General features: G+C 43.8%; 1 pseudogene across 2 annotated transcripts in view; it reads left to right on the top strand.

The window, feature by feature from the left end:
* The window catches only part of LOC308554327 (glyceraldehyde-3-phosphate dehydrogenase pseudogene), a 78,318-nt pseudogene extending 57,822 nt beyond the window's left edge, over positions 1–20,496 (top strand). The window contains exons 2-3 of one of the 2 annotated variants that reach the window (XR_014000601.1): positions 16,055–16,283; positions 18,683–20,496. The product of XR_014000601.1 is annotated as a glyceraldehyde-3-phosphate dehydrogenase pseudogene (transcript). Of the gene's footprint in view, positions 1–15,770; positions 15,878–16,054; positions 16,284–18,682 lie in introns of those variants that run through there. The other variant, XR_014000602.1, reaches the window with a different exon arrangement.
* Positions 20,497–21,040: the final 544 nt, after the last annotated feature.

Below are 21,040 nucleotides of genomic sequence, written 5' to 3'. Positions count from 1 at the left end.
AGCTGATTAAAACGCTTTCCACACCAAACATGTCTGGGCCCAGAAACTCACAGCTAGAGCATTTTAGAGATGAGCACCAAACCATCTCCTTTCCATCCATGCAACGGCAGCAATGACCAGGAGAGTCACCGTTCAATGCAATGCCGTAGGCTTCACATTTTTCTCAGTGTTGTTTCTCTGCATCTCATTTTTCTCTTTGCCTCCAGTCACTCTCTTTTCCACATTTTATTTATTTATTTCCTTATTTATTTATTTATTTATTTATTTATTTATTTATTTATTTTTAACCCACTCTGGTCTATCTGCCTGCGTCCTGATCTCATTTCCTGTTTCCTCACTAAGGTCATGATGTTATTTGAACACCTAGGCAGAATTCAGCGGAAAAAGGCCTAAAAAAGAAGCAGTCGGGTCCATTAAGTAGAACTGCCCACCCTGAGGACACTGTTCCGGAGCGTTCTGGCCCCTGGGCACCCGCTGCTCACAGACACAGGAACATGAGTCATCAATGAGACACTGTTGCCACCCGCCTTTCTTCCCCAAACCTCCCTAAAAAAAAAGAGGAAGTGGCCTCTGACATCGGGACGTATGAACAAGGGTTCCACACATGGCACAAAGCATGAGAACCTCTGCCACGACTTCCGCACTGGCTAAGGGATGCTGGTCTCATGTTTGGTTTTCAAACCTCAAATCTAAGGAAAAATGGCATCCGAAGCATGATTTGTAGGGAGTAGCATAAAGGCTGATTCAGAAGGAAAAACAAAGCCCAAATAGAACTACTACTATTATATGACTTCTGTGATTTTTAAAAATAATTATAGTTTTTAAAAGGAAGATTTGGCAATTCAGAGAATGAAAATGAGAAGAGCTATAATTGCCTTTAAAGTGCATAGAGCAATATTCGGGGGAGGGGGGTGTCAATTAGCCACACTTGTCAATAAAGCTGGAATGAGACGCAATTAAGCTTGTTCAAAGAAAAGTTTGATTAAAGATTACAAAAAGCTCTCTAATTATGAGGGAAGGAAAGAAGATTCTTCGGGGAGGCTGACAAAGGAGTCTACAAACTTGTTATCCCTCAGACTGAAACAAGAAACCCAACAATTAGAGATGCTTAGGACAAAACAACATCATCCCTAAAATGGATAGCTCCGTTCTCTAGTTCAAAGAATCCACGAACAGTTTTTCAATCTTTAGCCTTGCCCTTTCCAGGTATCTTAGAACCACGTGAGCAAAGCTACGTGGCGAAACCAGCCCTCCACTCACTCCTCTCTGTGTGCAACCGTCAAGGTAAAGGATCCTGGAGCTTTCCTTCCCCGCAGCTGGGTCCCAGGATGCCAAACAAGACATGCTCAACACCCACAAAGTCATCCTGTGAAAAATGTGCTTTTAGGCAAATTGAAACTACAAAGGACTAGGAATGATCAGAGAGTTTGTCGGCAACTGTAAAATCCATCTGTGGTTAAAAACTATGTTTCCTTTTATTCCACCAGCAATCTCGAAAAGAATTCATTTCCGTCGGTTATTGAGAAGATGTTAACGTTCGGAATGGGCACAGTGAATCCTGTTTCTTTTTCTGATTTTCTCAGCTGAGGGGAGAAGACACACAGCTGATGCTCACCATCTCCTGGCCAACAACTGTTCCCCACAACCACATCTCCTTCTGGGGACTGCCATTCTCACTTCCTCCCTTGCCTAAGAAAAGCAGACTTCTTCTGGAATTGGCAGTAAACCGGTATTTGCTCTACTTGTGTTCTAAAGAGAAAGAAACAGGTTTTACCCTGTTCCCCTCTGCCCCCCCTCCAAAAAAACTCTTCAAAGTAAGCGCTGTGTGCCTTGGTTATAGGCCCCAAGCAGTGAAAGGGATACCCATGCATGAACTGGCAGTTCACTGGGTCTTACAATTCTCACCAGGGAGGCAGACTCAGCAAACCAATTAACTAATTAAACCAATTAACCAAATGTGTAATTAACCTTGACAACAGACGTGTCAACAGAAGCACAACAAAGAAGTTACCCTCCTTCTGGAATAGCCTGGTGGTATTGTGCCTTTTATTTTTCTGTCTTAAAGTCCTACCCACAAAGGGAAAATGTTTTCTGGGCACAGGATCAGTGACCAAGCAATACCACCATATAGATGGGATGAAATCAAGCCAAGGGCAGTGTTTCCCACTCCAGTTACAGTCCACGATCTGCAAGTAAAGTACAGGGGTTTTGGAAGACTGGCCAATTCAAGGTCATTTCTTTTAAAATCGCACTTGTCCATTACGTTGATTATTCACGATGGTTTTTCTATATTTTAGTTGTAATTCCAGTTTGGTCCTGGGAGAGTGTCAGTGTGGCTTCCACTCAATCCGCCACTATCTTGGAATCTCCACACTTGTCCATTATGAAGAGCAGGGGAATAGCTAGAAATTTCCTAACCTAAACTAGAAGATGGTCAAGCAACTGGTCATCGAAACAACCGATTCTAGGAGAAAAGGAACCAAGAAAGAGATGACAGAATGTTGTGGAGGCTCCACCTGCACACAGAAACCCCTGGGCATGATGAACCTGTGTGACGGGAGGAATGCCTTGCTCTGTGCAATTCCGACATGTGGAAATTCATCTTTGCCAAAACAATTAATGCTTGCCATAATTACTTTTAAGTAGCTCACCTTATGAAATTTGGGTTTTCAAGTCGCTTCCGGAATGTTATTTAGAATTAATGATGTGAAAGACACTAAGATAAGCCTGTTGCCTTTAAGCAGCTCACAGTTAGGGCATGTATGAAACTCCCTCAGAGAAAAAAGTAAGCAACCAAGACCTATATGTTAAACAGCAAATGGATAACACAGGGTCTAGTCAAATATCTAAAGACTGCGTGAGGCAGATTGAGACTTAGGCCATCTCTTATACCATTTCAGAGAAACCCAAATCATGCTGCAGAGGTCCACACAATCAAATCAGTAACCGGGTGAGTGAGAGCTACAGTATTAGGAAACGGGAGGCTTATCAAGAGAATAAATATGTATGTGAAATCTCATACTGGATTTTCCTGTTGCTCTTTCATAAAAGACGCAGTTTTCGAGGGTGACCTTGGGCAAGATCAAAGCTCCCCTGTGCTAAGTCAGCACACACTTTCTAATCCTTGAGTAAAAAGATACACTTGTGAACAGTAACACTCGGCCGAGCTCACAGACCCTGCACATAATCAGGGACTTTAAGTGCAATTTATAACCAGGCGAGGATGTTTAGGAATCGTGTTTCACTCCCTAAACCAAGGATCCTGTTCCTGCCCCAAGTGCAGAGCAAGCACTTGGTATTACTTCAGTTAACCTCTCTGGACCTCCGTTTCCTCAGCTGAAAAAATGAAGGGGTTTTGGAATAGAAAATCTCTATGATCCCTCTCATGAGTCAAATAGGTTGTTTTTCTTTTCCACCATTAAAGGGACCAGACTCTCTGACAGCAAACACTTCCGCCCCTAACATTTTAGATCAACCAGAACACTGAGAATTTGGTATGAAAAGCTTTTCTCAAACTACAGAGATAGCATTTCCTCAAGAATAATTGCCAGTCTCCTTGAAACTTTAGCCAGGGAACTTATCAAATAAAGAAACCACCTAGTTCCAGACCATGGGCTGAGTCCCAGAAAGTCAAACCCAAGGCCTCATGGGAATTTAGAATTACACAGTTGTTGGTCAAGTTGAAAGTAAAGAATGTGAATTTATTTTTTCCAAGATTCTCCAAGACCATATGAGCTGGGGCTTGGTGTTCTTTAAATCTTATCATTGAAGAAAGAAAACTTCTAGAGAGAGATATATCTCTACAAGGCCACATATTGCCAAATGAGGGACTTAATATACTCTTGTTTATCTCTGCCTCGAACCCCAAAGCCAACTGTTGTCCACACACACTGAACCTTGGGAATGGATGGTGGTGATAAGAGGCTGAATTCCAATTCTAAGTAAGGTGCTTCATATAAATAAAATAGAGTTCATTCTGTCTACCCATGTGCAAATTAAGTGTATTAGGACCGACATGGCATAGATTTGTTAATAACTGTAACATTTCATAGACTGTTAATATCACATGTAAGATGTTCAAATGTTTTCTTAACTCCATTGGATAAATTCTAAGACAGTCAAGAAAAAGATTAAAAGAAAATCCAAGGCAAATAGCATTTAAATGTATAAAAACATGGTTTAGTCCATTCAGGCTGCTATATGAAATATCGTAGACTGGGTGGCTTATAAAACAACAGAAACTTATTTCTCACAGTTCTGGAGGCTAGAAGTCCAAGGTCAAGGCACCCAGAGATTCAGTGTCTAGTGAGAAGCCAATTCTTGGTTCATAGACTGCAGACTTCTCACTTTGTCCTTAGGTGGTGGAAGGGACAAAGGAGCTCTCTGGGGTCTCTTTTTTAAGGACACTAATTCCATTGATGAGGGCTCCATCCTCGGGATCTTATCACTTCCCCAAAGCCCCATCTCTTAATACCATCACTTGGGGGTAAGATTTCAACATATGAATTGGGGAAGGACATAAGCTTTCAGTTTATAACAAACATGTCCATGTTAATGCTATTTCTCTTGGACTCATATTAATTCCCTAAACAATGACTTATTGAACACTTGCTAAGAGCTGTCTAGGTTGAAAATGTGGATAGAATTGGGGATAAACAAGTCAGTCACAGTTTATACTCAAGAGTATTGTAAACTACAATTATATAAAGATATTTATTTGGGTAATTCACATAAAGCTTCAGTATTTAATACCACAAGAATCTTGACTTTATTATACTCCATGAATTATTTGGGGATTATGTGTTGTTGTTTTTAAAACAATGAATGACAGGAAATACAAATAAATTTGGTAAAACATTCAAGCATAGTATAATGTACACAATTTTTGAAAATCATTTCTAAGACAAATAGCAAATTGATTTTTAGGGCACTGAGCACTGAGGACATTGCAGCATATTGGGATCGATATTAAATGTTTGTCACTAGCAAAGAAAATAATGGTCATAGTTTCAAAGACACTCTATCGCTCTGATTTGCTGGTATTTTACAGACTTTTAAAAAATGTAAAGAGGTTTATTTCTGAAGGGCCCCGGATGACACTTTTTCACAAAAACTAAAAAGGAAACATTCAGAGCCTTTGCACATGGGGAGTCCCTAGGCTGGAATCCCATCTCGGAAACTGACCAGCCCCACGAAGGTCAAACTACTTCCTCAGGGCAGCCCCGAAGCTTGAGAAATACGCAGAATCAGAGTTTCCCAGAGGCGGTGGCCACTGCCGGCCTTCTGCCTGCCAGGGCCCCTCTCCTTCATCCTTCCCTCCCAGCTCCCAGCTCCCAGCTCCCACCCCTGAGCTGCCGCTTCCTTACGTGGGACATGATTTTATCATACATTTATTTACATAAATAAGATAAACGTCTTACATTGCAACAAGAAAAGGCTGAAAGTTGTGGAATAAAGTGAATCTCCCTCCTCACTTCAATATGTTTATAGATCAAGTGGCCTTTACACATGCTGACATTATGATATGTAGTTATCACTCCTGTTAGCCTTTGCAGGCAAGACCTGTGGTTAACGCATCTTCCTCCCTCAATGCACAGGCGTGAATGGATTTGCTACAAGAAACAGAGCTGATAAACGTTCCCTTTAGACTCTGCAGGCTGAGTTTAAAGATGGAATTAAAAGAGCAGGTCAGTAATTCATCATTAACAACTTATGACAGGAACAGTGAATGAAAAATACGAAGTGATGTGACCATTGTATTTTAGATTTTCAGATTAGCTCAACTTTCCGAAAGCAGAGGCCTGTTTTCTCCTAAACGATGTGCAGCTCTCTTCCTGGGAGCTGGTTCAGCGTCGCTGGTGCTGCATTTAGACTCTATCCCTATTGTCACAGAAACTCTGCAGAGGGTCTGTCTGCAGACAGCACTATTGTATATTTGAACCCTCACTACAATACTGTTTCTTATAGTAACACACACACATGCACTTTTAGAGTGTTTTATAACTTAAGCTTTTGTTCTTAAATAGAAATAAATTTCTGGAAATTTCCTTCAGGAGGGATCTCACTTCTGCACAAGATACACTGCACACACTGATTGGTGAAGCTGTTTCCTTGAAAAATAACCCCTTTTATTCACAGGATTTGGGAAGCAGTAAGTCAAAGCCCTGGCAAACAAAGCTTGAAATAATTTTTCCTCCATCTAATCTCTTTTAAACAGACGGGCTGATTTATGACTAGAGTAATCATAATGCAGACTCTGTTCAGGAAGGAACATATGTAAATGATTAGAAGCTATTGGGGGCATCTTCACGGTGCATTAACTCTGACGTATGATATATTCATGGTAGCTACTAGCCTGGGTGGCTGTTTCTGCCTCAGAGTGGCTGTTTGCATATGCAGGCAGCTTCATCAGAGGAGCCAGGGCTTCTAGAACTGAAATACAGCGCAGGGTGAGCCGCTGATCTCTTAGCAACACGCGCCCTGAGCGACGGGAAAGAGTGAACACGAGGGGCCGGGCCGCAGTTGCTTCCACGGGCAGGGCTAACTGTTAGGGAAACGCTTGCTTACTTTCATTTCTCTTCTTCTTTAAGTAAAAAAATATTACAACCCTCTGTCAGTTTACAGAGCGAGGAGAGATTTTTGTAGCCAAAACACAAACTTCCCAGAGGGGCTAGAGGCTTTGTCACCCTGATGACAATCAGCATAAATAGCTCCCTTTGATAAAATTAGTGTGTCTTTGTTATAAGTCGACTACCTGGTTATTTAGCACAGAATATTATTGATTCTCCAAAGAAAAGTACTTAAAATGAAGTGGGGGTTTTTCTAAAATTAGTATGTAAAACATACCAACGTGTACGTACCATTAAAGTATAGACTCTAAATAAGTAAGATACACTGGAACTAACTTGATTGCTGAAGATTTTTAAGATGTTTATAATTCTTTATAGTCATCATTTCTCTACTAATCCAAGTGAAAAGAAAAAAGTTTTGTGCAAAGTATAAACTAAGTGCAATTCTTCTTTTTTGAACTTCCGGGGCGGGGGGAGTTATACTGGTTTTATTTTAAACATTCCTTTAAAATATTTGAGGAAATGGTTATAAACTGTAAAAAAATCAACAAATAAAACTACAAAATAAACAAATAAACCAAAAAAAGGGAAGAAAAAGAACTTGCAGTTACCTAGCGGGAAGAACCCTCTGGAAAGCATCTCGGCACATGTACTCCCATTAAGGAAAAATACTGAGCGAGGGACTGGCGTGTTGAAGTGCAGAAAATGTGAAAACGGAGCTCATCATCAATGTCCGGGAGCCAATATCATCAGGGCCTCAGGAACCACAGGCCAGGGGCAGGGAGACTTATGTGCCATGCTAGAATGGAAACCACATCACACATGGTGCTTGCTTCATCTGAGCCTAGGCTGGTGGTCTCCGGGGAAGGGCAATACAACAACAATATTGTGACAAGTTTGCACGGTGACAGATGATTACTAGACCCAGTGTGGTGAGCACATTACAAGGTACATAAATATTGAATCACTAATATAATACTGGAATCCGACTATACTTAAATTTATAAAATAGATAGGTAGTCTCTGTTTGGAATTAAGTGGACAGAGATACATTTGATAGTCTTCCAAAAATGGGGTTCTAACTATCCACTGAATTCTCCTCTCCATCCACTGTCTCCCACCTTGGGGCAGAGGGCTGCGTTTGCTAATTCCGCAGTTCTCCATGGTGCTTGGCTGTGAATTCTGAACGTGTTTCCCCCTTTCTTGCTTACATTCCCCAAAATTGTTTCCTAGCTTGTGTAGCCAGTATGGGTTGACACAGCACTCGGGTGCCTTGGCTGGGGTTTACTCCACTCCCCCACTTTGGAGAGAGGCAAAGCAGCTCCCTGCCTTCAAGTACTCTCCTTTCCTCTGCTAGCCTGTCCCTAGGTCCCAAAATACGGATGGATGCAACTGTACAGTCAGGATCAAAGAACAAAGAGACATCCTCCCATCCCCACCTCTTTCTATCTCCAGCCAGCTTATTAATAAAATATCATCTATAAAATATTTACTACTCGAATCCCTAGACATGTTTATGAACGGCCAGACTAGACGAAAAGGCCTCACCTCATGGAAGTAATATTGACTTAAACCCTGACAGTGAGTGCACAGGCTCCCCTGCCAGGCTGTAGCAAGCGTAGCTCTCAGTCATAGCGAAAAGGTACCAACCAGGAAGACTGTTTCAATAGGAAACTTTCACTTTGGAATTGCGATGCTTGATTGTCAACAACCAGACTCGTTGGCCTTTACCCCAGGTAGACCATTTCACCAACAACCAGTGACTGTCTCCACACTGGTAGTCATCAGTCGTATTTATCATAACCACTGTTTCCTTGGATAAATATAAATCATACACTAGGTGTGTCATTCAGTGCACTACTTAAAGGAATACTCTTGGGAACTCCTATGGCAAAGTAACAAAAATTTTATGCTAAAAACATGCCCTTCCAGTGCCTATTTTGTAAGTCTATTGTTTCATGTAACTAGGTTTGCTAAAAATAGGGCTTGCGTATGGTTATATGCATTTTCTCACACTAGTCTAATACCTTGTTACTATTTTTTTTCCTGCACTGGAAGTGGGCAGATATACTGATGCCAAATGTATGCCAACATCTATTAAAGAGAAGCCAATTAAGAATAAACCCTGCCACCATTTAGGCAATTCTTCAGGCGAGATACTGGCAAGTAACAATCAGCGACTGTGTGTGATTGTTCAATGTACAGACAGGATTCTGATTCTCTGGCTTTGGATCCCAGCTCTTACGAAAGTCCCTAAACTTGAGTTCCCACTGCTAAAATAAAAATAGCACCTTCCACATTGAGCTGTAGTGAAAACTTAAATTAATAAGGTCATGAAAATGATAAGTTTAGCACAGTACCCAGCATAGAGTGAATGCTGACTAAGAGCTAGCCAGCATTACCAGCATAGACCTACCAGTTTTGTTTTGTTTTTCATGGAAACTGCTCAAAAATGGTTCCAGTGGGACACTGAATGCCCACATAACATTTATTATGGCAGCCTCAGCACCTTCCCTTTAAGTCCTTTCCCCCTTGCTAGCTGCAGAAGAGTTGAACTGAATCTGAAGTTTTCGCTGGCTTTGAACAAAGGTTGGCAGCAGTCACAAGGCCTCCATGCCTCCCGTCCTCATTGGCTCCCATCCACACTGTGCCAAGCAGATCATCAACAGGATATGGAGTCATCTTCCGTGGACCCAGCTGGCTTTGATTGTGCTGTGATGACTTGGCTATTGCACACACTGGACTGAAAGCATGTCTCAACTTCACCTCTTGAATGCAATGTTGTTTATATTTGCCCAGTACTCCCCCCTCCCCTTGGGTCATTTAAAGATCATGCCAAACGTCTTGTTTCTTTTATCTGGATAAAGTCTTCCATAAAAATATTTGAAACAGTTACTCTCATTGACATTTTGCAGATCTGGAAGGGAGTTTTCATAGCTGCACAGTTTTTCCCTCCCCAAAGTCCTGGCTCCACATAGAGCAAAAGTGATCCTTCTAAAATCTAAGCCAGATCGTGCCACTCCTTTGTTCCAAACCACTCACTGCCTTCACCGCAGAGTAAAACCCAAAGTCCTTAGATGGCTCACCAGGCACTACGCAGCCTCCACTCACCCCTGCCTCACGGTCCTCTCCTCTCCTCTTTGCTCGCTTGCCTGTTTTTGAACACCTCCGAGTATTCTTGTATCTCAGGGCCTTTGCTCCTGCTGTGCCTCTACCTGGAATGCACTTTGCCCCAACTATCTGCACAGCCAGATATTTGGCTTCCTTCTGGTCCCAACTCAATGTCACTTATCAGGCAGGCCGTCTTCTACCATTCTTCATAAAATAGAACTCTTCTTCTCACCCCTCTTTGTTTCTTTAGCCTGTATATATCAACACCTCACATATTGTATTGGCTCTTGCACTAAAATGCAAAATTTATAAGAAGACCCTGCTTTGTTTGCCACTTTATCACTGGCACTTAGAGCCTGCAAGCACTTAGTAGATGCTCAATAAATAGTTATTAAACGTTGAAAGAACTACTCCCTAAGGGATTCAGCAGCAACTAGTTCTCTCTTTCTAGTCTGCACATTTACCCATCAAAGGGGCACATTGCTAATACCTTTCTACCAAATTATTGTTTTTAATGTTTTTGTAAATTTTTTTGTTTTCTTCAATGTCATGATTCCACATTTCTTTTTCACTAGTATTCTGGGATACATTGTATCACTCTCTACTTCCTGATTCTCTTTTTCTCTCTCTCTGCATTAATCTACAGAACACAAATTGTGGAAACCGATCATCTAGTTTCATAAATGCCTCTGTAAATCAAAATGTGTGCATGAGCTGAGCTTAAAAAAATGCATTTCAGTCAAACTTAACACACTATCCTTACCTCACAAGGCCTCAGGCCCACCCATTCATAACAGTGGGCATACCAGTTTGCACTTTTGATAATCTCAGTGCATGTAGGTGGCAGCCCCTTTAAATTTTGCCTCAGCATTTTGTGGGTGCTCTGGAGCTCAGAGGTAAAACATGCTTCCAGCAAGATGCACTCTCTGTACACATATGGCAGATCCTGCTGGTACAAAGCCAAGAAGCCGGGTGTTTGAATCGAGTTGTATCTTGCTTTCCTGTTCCTTCTTAAAAGGATTGACACAGCATAAGGTCAGGGGCTAATATGGAATTTAAATTTCTATGAGAAAGATAAGGAGGGAGCAGAATGAAAGGGCTGACAGGGGTCCATTGTCAAGGCAAAGAATGCTGAGAAAGACAAACTTGCCCTCTCTACAACTTTCAAATAAGAATGGAAAGAAACTGATAGGGAAGAATGATAACAAAGAAGAGGGAAATCTGGAAGAAATGAAAAGAATAGCACTAACTTGGGTTTATGGTTTTAATTCATAGCATGCCAGAAAATTCTGGATCTCACCCTCGCTTCTTCTGCTCCCTCCATTGGCAAGACTGCCTTACTCTTTTAGGACCTCCTCCCACCCTGGGGGAGAGACGGTGAAGGGAGAAGACACTCAGGACCTCCAGCCGCTCAGGGGCTCCCTCGAACAGCGTCTGGGGCTCCTCGCCTGGTTTCAAAATCTATCTCCTACTAGCGTGTCCTGGGCAAGTTACTCAACTTCTCTCTGCCCGATGGAAATATCAGCAATGGTACCTTCTTTCTAGGAGCATGGGGAGGGTTACACGAGTCAGTGAATGCAAAGCACTTAGAGTGACTGAAAGTAAATGGTAGCCAGTGTCCCCAGCAGCTTGGAATGTCTTCCCCTCTCATTCATAAGGTCAAGGACTTGGTGTGCGACTGACAGAGCAACAGCAGCACTCTCTCCTCCTAGCTTCGGCTCCGTGGCCCCCTCAGCGCAGAGCCGCCCAGCTACTCCAGGGCCCGGGACGGCTCCACTCTAGGGGAGCTTCTCCTCCATGCAGCCAGTTTGTCAGGGGACGTGAGTGTCACCCCAGATCGCGTGGGTGCTGGGCGGCACTCTGTTCAGAACCCTGAGAGTGAGACAGTGTGAAAGCCATTGAACTTGGCGGTTTCCTTGCAGTTCGCCTACTTGTTCCATTTTCCCTCTCACCTACCATGAGTTTCCATCCTGAAGGCCTCATAGCGGTGGGTCTCTGTGCCTAGACCCTTGCCCATAAAGCAAATACATCAACTTCCTGGGAGAGCCTGTTAGAGGACGATCTGAGCTCAGTCCCTTCCTCCACGATGTGTTCTCCCTGCCCCAGGTGTCCTGAGTGGGATGAATGAGTGGGCTCGGGCCTTTGCTCCTGACAGCAAAGCAGGACAGGGGAGCACCCCTGCAGCTGGAGATGTTGATGCCATTAAGTCAAAGCGGCCACAGGACGGACCGCCATGGGGAACATCCGCAAAGCCGCAGCATAAAGTTAGGTGATGTGTTTGTACAATTTGTTAAATCATGACCCAGAGGTTATTGTTAAAAGAACAGAAAAGTAATAATACTATTATAAATATAATAAAAGGCTATATAATAATAAAAATCTAACACTGTCCCACTAGATTCTTGTTGCTATTGGGGGTAAGAATGCAAAGGAGCCATGAAATGCCTTCTCTGTAGGAGAGGGAGGCAGGCTCCCAGTGCCAGGCAACATTGTCACAGAGAGAGTCATGCGAGGGGAGCAGCCACACGGCCTAGGAAAGACGGGGAAGTGACTTCTACTGAGTACTGCGCTATTACATGCCAGGGCACATGCAAGGAACGTTACCCGCAAACAACGGTATGAATCAGCTATTACTGTCTCCACTGTGGTAGTGAGGACTCTAAGCTGAAACCTAACCGACCTGCCCCAGGACATAAAGTGAGGGCCTGACAGACCAGCACTGAAGTTCTTCAAATCACAGCGGCACCCACGACAAACACCAGGCCCCCGGGAGGCTCTGTGCCACAGCGGTCTTCATGCGATGGGCAGAATCTGGACCACATCCTACTCAGGATAACCTGGGAATATGCTATATTACGTGACAAAGGTAAATCAAAATAAGGGAGATCAAACTACGGTGGTGATAAGCTGACTTTGAGATGAGGGGATTATCCTGGACTAGCTGTGTGGGCCCCTGTCTTCATGATCGTCTTTATAAATGAAAGAGGGAGGCAGGAGAGCCAGAGTCAGAGAAGAATAAATGATGAGAGAAGCAGAGAGCGAGAGAGATTTGAGGATGTTCCCTGCGGTCTTTGGAGACGGAGGAAGCAGCCACAAGCCAGGAATGGAGGCGGCCTCTGGAAGTCGGACAAAGCAAAGGACCGGACCCTCCCTTAGAGCCGCCAGGAGTGACACCGCCCTCTCACGCCTTGACCTGAGCCAAGGGACACCTGTTTTCAGACTTCTGACTTCCAGAACTGTAAGACCATCTACTGTGTTGTTCTGAACCACTGGATTTGCAATAATTTGTAAAGCAGCAATAAAAAACAAATATCCTTTATTACCACATTGCAAGTTACATCAGGAGTCAGCAAATGTTTTCTCTGAAGGGCTAGGTGGTAAATATTATAGGTTTTGTAGGCCAGGAGGCCATATAATCTGCTATTGTAGTAGGTAAGCAGCCACAGACAATACAAAGGGGCAATGAGCGTGGCCGAGCTGGCGGCAGTTACGCAACAGGGCCTCCTCCTGCAGCCCTGAATAGGGCCTCCTCCTGCAGCCCTGAGGGAATGGCACACAATGGGGGGACCCTTTAGAAACCTGGCCTCTTGAAATTACATAGTGCTTTCAGCGATATTACTACAGTCACGCAGGGGCATAATGTTAGTGTACATACAGCTTATTCCGCCGGAGTTTGGCACCTCTGGGGAGGCAGTGAGATATGATGGAAAAAATAAATAAAAGCACTGGATGGGAGTCCCAACACCTGGTTCTGGTTTTGCTAACACCTGTGCGCCTATGTGACCTTGGGAAGGCTATTTTAACCCCCGATGCCATAGTTTTTTCAACTATAAAATGAAGCAATGAGGCTAGAAGGTGACCAAAAGAGTGTCCTTCAGATTTCTTTTTCTCGTGATTTCTAACAGTATCACTGATGGGGACAGGTCAGCCAGGAATTAACCATGTGTAGTCTCAGGGTGATTCAGTTTCTCTTTCCCAGTGGTGTTTGTAGGGATATGAATCAGCGTCATGGACACAGGAGGAATCCGACGGAAGCAGAGCGCTCCTTCAGTTGTTTGACCGCAAGTAAATTTATAGACTTGGAGGTGAAAGGAAGGGTAAAAGGGATGAATAAAACTTCCGTTAACACAAACAGTGAGCGGAAGCAGGAGCCTGGAGAATCCTGAAGAACTGGGAAAGGGATGGGCTGCTAACAAGTAGTTTTCTCCAACCCCGTGAGGAGCGGTGCACATCACCGAGGGGCAGGGAGAGCCGCGGACCGCACCGCACCGAACACAGAGGCCTTCAAACTCAGCTGCCCAATACCAACTGTAGCCACCAACCACGTGTGGCCTTCCAAATTTAAATGTAAACTCATTAAAAGCAAATGAAACTAAAATTTCAGTTTCTCAGTCACACTGGCCACATTTCAAGGGCTTAATAGTCGCGTATGGCTAGTGGCCACCATATGGGCCAGAAGAAATATACAGCATTGCCATCATTGCATAAAATTCTGTCCCACAACACAGCTCTAGACCTGTACTGTCTCAATACTGTAGCCATTAATCACCTGTGGCTATTTAAATTAATTAAAATTAGAAATTCTGTTCCTCAGTCACACTAGCCACATTCCAAGTGCTCAGTAGCCACATGACCAGTCCCTACCATCAACGCATCGCAGATATGGAACATTTCCATCATCGCAGGAAGCTCCACTGGACAGCACTGCCCGTGAGCTCATTTCCTGGATCTTCGGGATCATCTGCATGACTGTCAGATCAAACTCCATGGCGATCTCAGAAAAGGGACATGGTTAGATGCAGCTGGGTACTCAGGCTCCTTGCTCCATGATTTACATGGCTTTATATCAAGGATTTCTTTTCCCATTGCTTTTTTTTTTTTTTTTTTCTGCCTTCTAGGTTATAACAGTAACCCCCAGCTGCAGTAGGTATTATGACAAGCACCTCCTGGCTCAAGTTTCAGATGCAGTTTCCAACTGAAAGAGGAACAGAGGTCACTCCCAGACTTCCCCCTCCACTGTCCCAGCCCAGCTACTCACCTTGAAGAGCTGTGCCAAAGGAATTTCCCAGAAAGGGAGTAGGGGAGGAGTTGGAGTCTAGCAGAGGTGGGAAGATCTTGCTGAGACTTATTATGGCCCTCGGATGCCCTGCCAATCATGCAGAGGGCCCTCTTCTGTGATGAAAGAAAGAGGCCTCCATGCTGATGGGGGAGGGGAGGTGTTCAGATGGCACTGTAGCCCACATCCTCAGTGCTCCATGCACATTGACATGCAAACTCTGTAGCTTCATACTGAGAGGGAGACAAAGAAAAAGGCAGAAAGAGAGAAATCTTTCTATGCGTGACAGATTTTTTTCAAATGATAAACATACGCCTTTTGGAAGCCCTCTGAGTATTTGCAAATGTCACTGCTCATGGCCACTAACGTTGCACAAAGCATCCCCCCAAATGCTTCTAATTTGGGCGTTGGGTTAGATGTGCTACCTCTATCCTAGCTTGTTCTCCTCTCCTACTTAAGAAACACTTCTTCAGAGTCACTTGTTTGGGTTTAAACCACCAAGGTGGATGCAGTTTTCAGAAAGGCAACAAATGTTCTACTAGTAAAAGCAAGAAAGCCCTGGATTTCAGGCCATTGGTTTTTACATTAGCTCCGATTCATTAACCACATTTTATTTAGAGCTTATTATGGTTTGCAGAAGCACACGGGTGGGGATGAGGGACATCAGGAAATGTGCTTCCTATATACGAACACAGTTCTGTAGACGCCTGGGACGGAAGGCAGGCCCTGGATGGAATTCATCAAATCTCAAGGCAAGAAGCGTTATCTAGCCCAAACCCCATCCGATACAGGAATCCCTACCAGGTTCCTAGATGTGGCTCTCTAGACTCGGCCAGAACACCGCAGGAGATTCATTTCATTTTGTTATCTCAAACTGCCAGGGATCAGAACAGAGCAGTCTCATCACCATGTTCCCCTAGATTCAGGTATGGTATACGTATGGATGAAAAAATATGTCTCTGATGTTCGCTCTCTCTTAGCCCCTAACAGTCACTCGGAGCGCAGACCGGCCCTTCTGTTGGGCTGATGAAGCCTTTCCCTCCCACCGCTGGGCTAAACCTCCCTCCATCTAGGGCATGATTCTAGAGAATGACTGAAGTTTCTCCCCCGCTGCCAGTTTTCAAAAGCGTGGGTGATACAAGTAAGTAGAGGCAGTGTTTTTATAGAGGCAGTGACTGTAATTTTTACCTTAGAAGCCAACTCTTATCGTCTGAAACAGCCTCAGGGGCCCAACAAAAGTAAAACCGATGAAGTCAAGTCCGCAGCTCTCGTTCTGCCTTTTCCGTGAACTTAATAGGATGTTTGTGTCTCCTCCCAGGTCTGGCAAACTTGTGCGAGCTGGTTCGTTGCCTCATTACAACCCCGTGGATGACGTGCGTTTCAAACAAGCCCGTGTTGAAAACACGCTGGCTTTCCTGGGAAAACAGGAGGAAGAAACAATGAACTGAAATGCTCCTGCCCCAAAGGAGGCACAGAATACATAGTATCTCAACAAGGTTAAGTCTTCAAATAATAAAAGTGAAAGAATTGGAAATGTATCGAAGCAGGTATTAAATCAGAATTAGAATCTATTCTAAAACCTTAGAATTAAAAAAAAAAAATTTAACTTCTAAATTGAGTACCAGTATGGACTCCCTAAACTTTAAAAGATAGACTAGGACCTAAATTTTTTAAGGTTTATTCTTCAAAATAAGGAGGCAGCATATATTTAGTGACAGCTCCTCTTAAAAGGTATAAGGAACTGCCCGTGGATTTCTCTATGTCTCAAATGATTAAATGGTTATGGAGAAATTTCGGATTCTCTTCTGACTGAGGCCTAGTGATTTTTATAAGAGCTGCAGTTGACTTGTATTTATATGATTCTATTCCTTGAAGGTGAAAATTAAATGACAAAAATCTTAGGTAAAAGATTCAACACTGTGTTTCTTTGTTTCTGGGTTTTGGGTTTTTATTTTTTTCCTCCCTGATGGTTGGGGCAACACATTCATCATTCTTCTAAACCCTGTGAAGCTTCGTGTTCCTTCTCTGCCTTTCACTCCTCTCCCTGCTCTCTCCTGTCCCTTTCTGACTCAACTCTCACAATTAAACATCCTAGTACAGCCCAGGGCCTGTGAAAGTCACAGACGCCCAACTCCATGAAAGATCAGAGCCATGTTCCAGGCCAGCCCGAGGGTTTAGGGCCCACTTAGGAAGACCACTAGTACATGACACATGTCAACTTACACCTGCACCCCAAGGTGCCCAGCTGAAAGCTCTTCTGAACAGGGCACAGTGAGCCCCGCCTGCCGTAGCCCCGAAAATGCATTTATTCCTTCACCTCCTACTCACAAATCTTAGCTCTGTCCACCGAAGGGATTTAAACACAAATCTCCTAACTTTGCTCTTCTGTGAAAAGAGGGCAAAAACCAGTTTCGGATCCCAGAGGAACCCTCTGCCTCCTGATTCGTTTCCATTTTTAAAATCAGCTTGAAACATTTGATCCAATAAATCAGGTGTAAGGAGTCCAAGGAACTGGCCTCAAGAGGTTGGTTTTCAGGCCACATACCGTGCTTACCCTAGAAAATAGGAGATGTTGTGTTAACAAATTCGCTCTGGAAGTAGATGTGAGGGCAGAAGACAACGTCTCCATTGTAAAGTCAGTCAGGATTTAGTCACCAGCTTCTATGCTTCTTCTGGACAGGCCTTCCCCTCATTTCATCGTACCAAGGAGAGACCCCACAAGGCACCCCCACAGAGCTCCCGTACTTGAACCCTCCGATGTGGTTGTTTGTTATGTCCCCTGAATAATTTGGGGTTACAAAAAATGTTAACCTGGAAACCTTACATCTGCACAGCACTAGACATTTTTCAAAGGGCTCTCACAGACATGATCTCATTTGGCTCTTAAAGGTTCTGATGGTCTGACAGCCACAAAGAGAGCACAGAACATCAGTGGAGGTGTCCTCCAGGCTAGAGTGTGAGCTCTGGGGCCAGACCATCCTGGATTCAAATTCTGACTCTGCCATTTAATAGCCATGTTGCCTTGGGTAGATTGTTTCACATCTCTGAGCCTCAGCTTTCTCATTTTTCAGCCTGGGATAGTAATAGTACCTTCTTTAAAGAGTTGTTCCAAGGTTGAGGGTGACGAAGAAGCCATCTGAAGGATTTAGCCTAATACCAGGCACATGTAAACTGTGCAGTAAATGTGAGCTATTATTATTAAGAAATATGTTTAGCCCACATAAAAGCAGTCTGCAAAAGAATATTCAGCCTTAAAAGTTCATCTTGTCTCTTCATAAACTGGCAGGGACAAAATCCTGAGTTGTCAGTGGAATCCAAAGATGCAGATCATAGCATCTGTACTAAATTATGCTAGTAATTTGTGAGCAACTGATGCTCTGAAATTCAACAGGCTCAGCACAGCAGAGGGGTTTAAGCATTTGGTCTAATGATTAAAACTATGCTTATTATTTATCAACCATTATATAGAAATAGTTGCAGTGTTGCCATTTCACTTTTAGCTACGCATTCTTCATAAATACAAATCATGTTTACAGTGATTGTTTTGTTGAGTTTACTGTTCTCTGGGTTTCCTGGGTAATCAGCTCTTCTGACAACATTAACTTGATATACATGCCTGCTCATTCTACATTTACAAATGTTCTTGTTTAGAACTCTAAGCAATCTATGGTAGGATTTACTTCTTCTCTAAAACGAACTAACTTTGTAGGCCAAATAAGAAATGTGAGAATTATATATACTTAAAGTTTATTTGTGCATTAAAATATACTCCATTCTTTTGATCCATGCCTGCTCAGCTCAGAAGGACAGACTAGACGGAAATAGCTTCAGTGGGGACGCAGATGCCTTTGTGTACTAGACAGCTTTCTTCAATAATGTACTTTTACCAAAGAAAAAATGTCATGGGCTTCTAAGAACAAAGGTTTTATTCTTGCTTATTTTACAGGTCGATTGAGAGTTGGTTGTAACTGCTCTGTGCGTCTTCATTCTGGGATCAAGCCCACCTAGGTCGTGTTGATCTCGAGGAAAAAGGAGAAACCAATGTCCGATCCATAGGATGGTCTTCATTTTCTACCAGGAAGAGGCATATCATATTCCCACTCATGCTTTATAGGAGCAGGCCAGGTGGCCAAGCCCGCCATCCAGGTGTGGTGAAGTACACTCACCCAAGGGTGGAGCACTGTGAGCCACACGGCAGGTGTGGGCACGTACCATCCTCCCACAAAGGGCAGCCAATGAGAACAGTAACACAGTGCAACACAATGAGTTTTGGTTAACTAAGAATGATGTTCCTCTCTGAGATCTCTTCTGATGGTTCTAGGACATCCCTAAGATTTAGAGAGCAGTGTGGAGTGGATTTAAGATTCATTCAAGAACAGAACAACTTGGCTCTCTGCTCCTCCTGTTCATCAGACAGCCGCGTCTTCCCGCGCAGTACCAGCCGCAACCCAGTGACACGATGGTGAAGGTCGGAGTGAACAGATTTGGCCGTATTGGGCACCTGGTCACCAGGGCTGCTTTTAACTCTGGCAAAGTGGATATTGTCGCCATCAATGACCCCTTCATTGACCTCAACTACATGGTCTACATGTTCCAGTATGACTCTACTCATGGCAAGTTCAAAGGCACAGTCAAGGCTGAGAATGGGAAGCCTGTCATCAATGGAAAGTCCATCTCCATCTTCCAGGAGCGAGATCCCGCCAACATCAAATGGGGTGATGCTGGTGCTGAGTATGTTGTGGAGTCCACCAGCGTCTTCACTACCATGGAGAAGGCTGGGGCTCACTTGAAGGGTGGAGCCAAGAGGGTCATCATTTCTGCCCCTTCTGCGGATGCCCCTATGTTTGTGATGGGTGTGAACCATGACAAGTATGACAACTACCTCAAGATTGTCAGCAATGCCTCCTGCACCACCAACTGCTTGGCCCCTCTGGCCAAGGTCATCCATGACAACTTCGGCATTGTGGAGGGACTCATGACCACAGTCCATGCCATCACTGCCACCCAGAAGACTGTGGATGGTCCCTCTGGGAAGCTGTGGCATGATGGCTGAGGGGCTGCCCAGAACACTATCCTTGCTTCTACTGGAGCTACCAAGGCTGTGGGCAAGGTCATCCCTGAGCTGAACGGGAAGCTCACTGGCATGGCCTTCCATGTCCCCACCCCCAACATGTCAGTTGTGGATCTGACATGCCGCCTGGAGAAAGCTGCCAAATACGATGACATCAAGAAGGTAGTGAAGCAGGCATCAGAGGGCCCCCTCAAGGGCATCCTGGGCTATACTGAGGATCAGGTTGTCTCCTGCGACTTTAACAGTGACACCCACTCCTCCACCTTTGATGCTGGGGCTGGCATTGCCCTCAATGACCACTTTGTCAAGCTCGTTTCCTGGTATGACAATGAATTTGGCTACAGCAACAGGGTGGTGGACCTTAAGGTCCACATGGCCTCCAAGGAGTGAGAGCCCCCTGGACCACCAGCCCCAGCGAGAGGAAGAGAGGCCCTCAGCTGCTGGGAAGTACTTGCCCCAAATCGACCCCCCAACACACAATCTCCTGACCTCCACAGTTTCCATCCCAGACCCCCTAAAGAAGGGGAGGGGGCTTAGGGAGCCCTACCTTGCCCTGCACCATCAATAAAGTTCACTGTACCCCCCCCCCAAAAAAAAGAACAGAACAACTCTATTGCTCAGACAATTCTAGCCCACTCCCACTTTTGTATGACCCAAGGGCCATGAATGGGTTTTTACATTTTTCAAGGGTCATAAAAAAATAAAAAAGCAAAAAGAATATGTGACAAAAACCAAGTGCATCGTATGAGGCTTAAAATATTTATTATCTGACTTTACAAAAAGATTGTCAACATTGGATTAAAACTAAATTTAGGATGGGCCCTGGAATGTTGATTTCATCTGCAGTGGAATCAATCCATGTCTAGTCCAGATGAAATCAGCTTCTAGAAATAACAAAATATAGCCCTTAATTCACTGGCTGTGATCAGTGTAGACTTAATCCTCTAGAATCTAGAGTCTAAACTCCAAAGAATCTGTCCATCCACATCTCTGGTGTTGCACTTAGCACATTGGATTGTAAATTTTTTTTTTTTTTTTTTTTTTTTTTATGCCTCTCTGCTCCACAAAAGAACTCTGATAATTTCTTTGAGGGAAGCAATTGAAATGTTTCACAGTCAGCCCATTACTTGACAAAGGTGTTTTACAAATGTATTTTAATAGAATTAAACTAAACTACTGGCATCTCAGAGAATCTTAAGACGTCTGCCAGCTCTCAATTTCATCATGAATCCC

Source organism: Miniopterus schreibersii, assembly GCF_964146895.1.
Source record: "Miniopterus schreibersii genome assembly, chromosome: 3".
NCBI lineage: Eukaryota > Metazoa > Chordata > Mammalia > Chiroptera > Miniopteridae > Miniopterus > Miniopterus schreibersii.
Note: the sequence above shows the minus strand (reverse complement) of the source record. Positions and strands in the feature narration are given on the sequence as shown.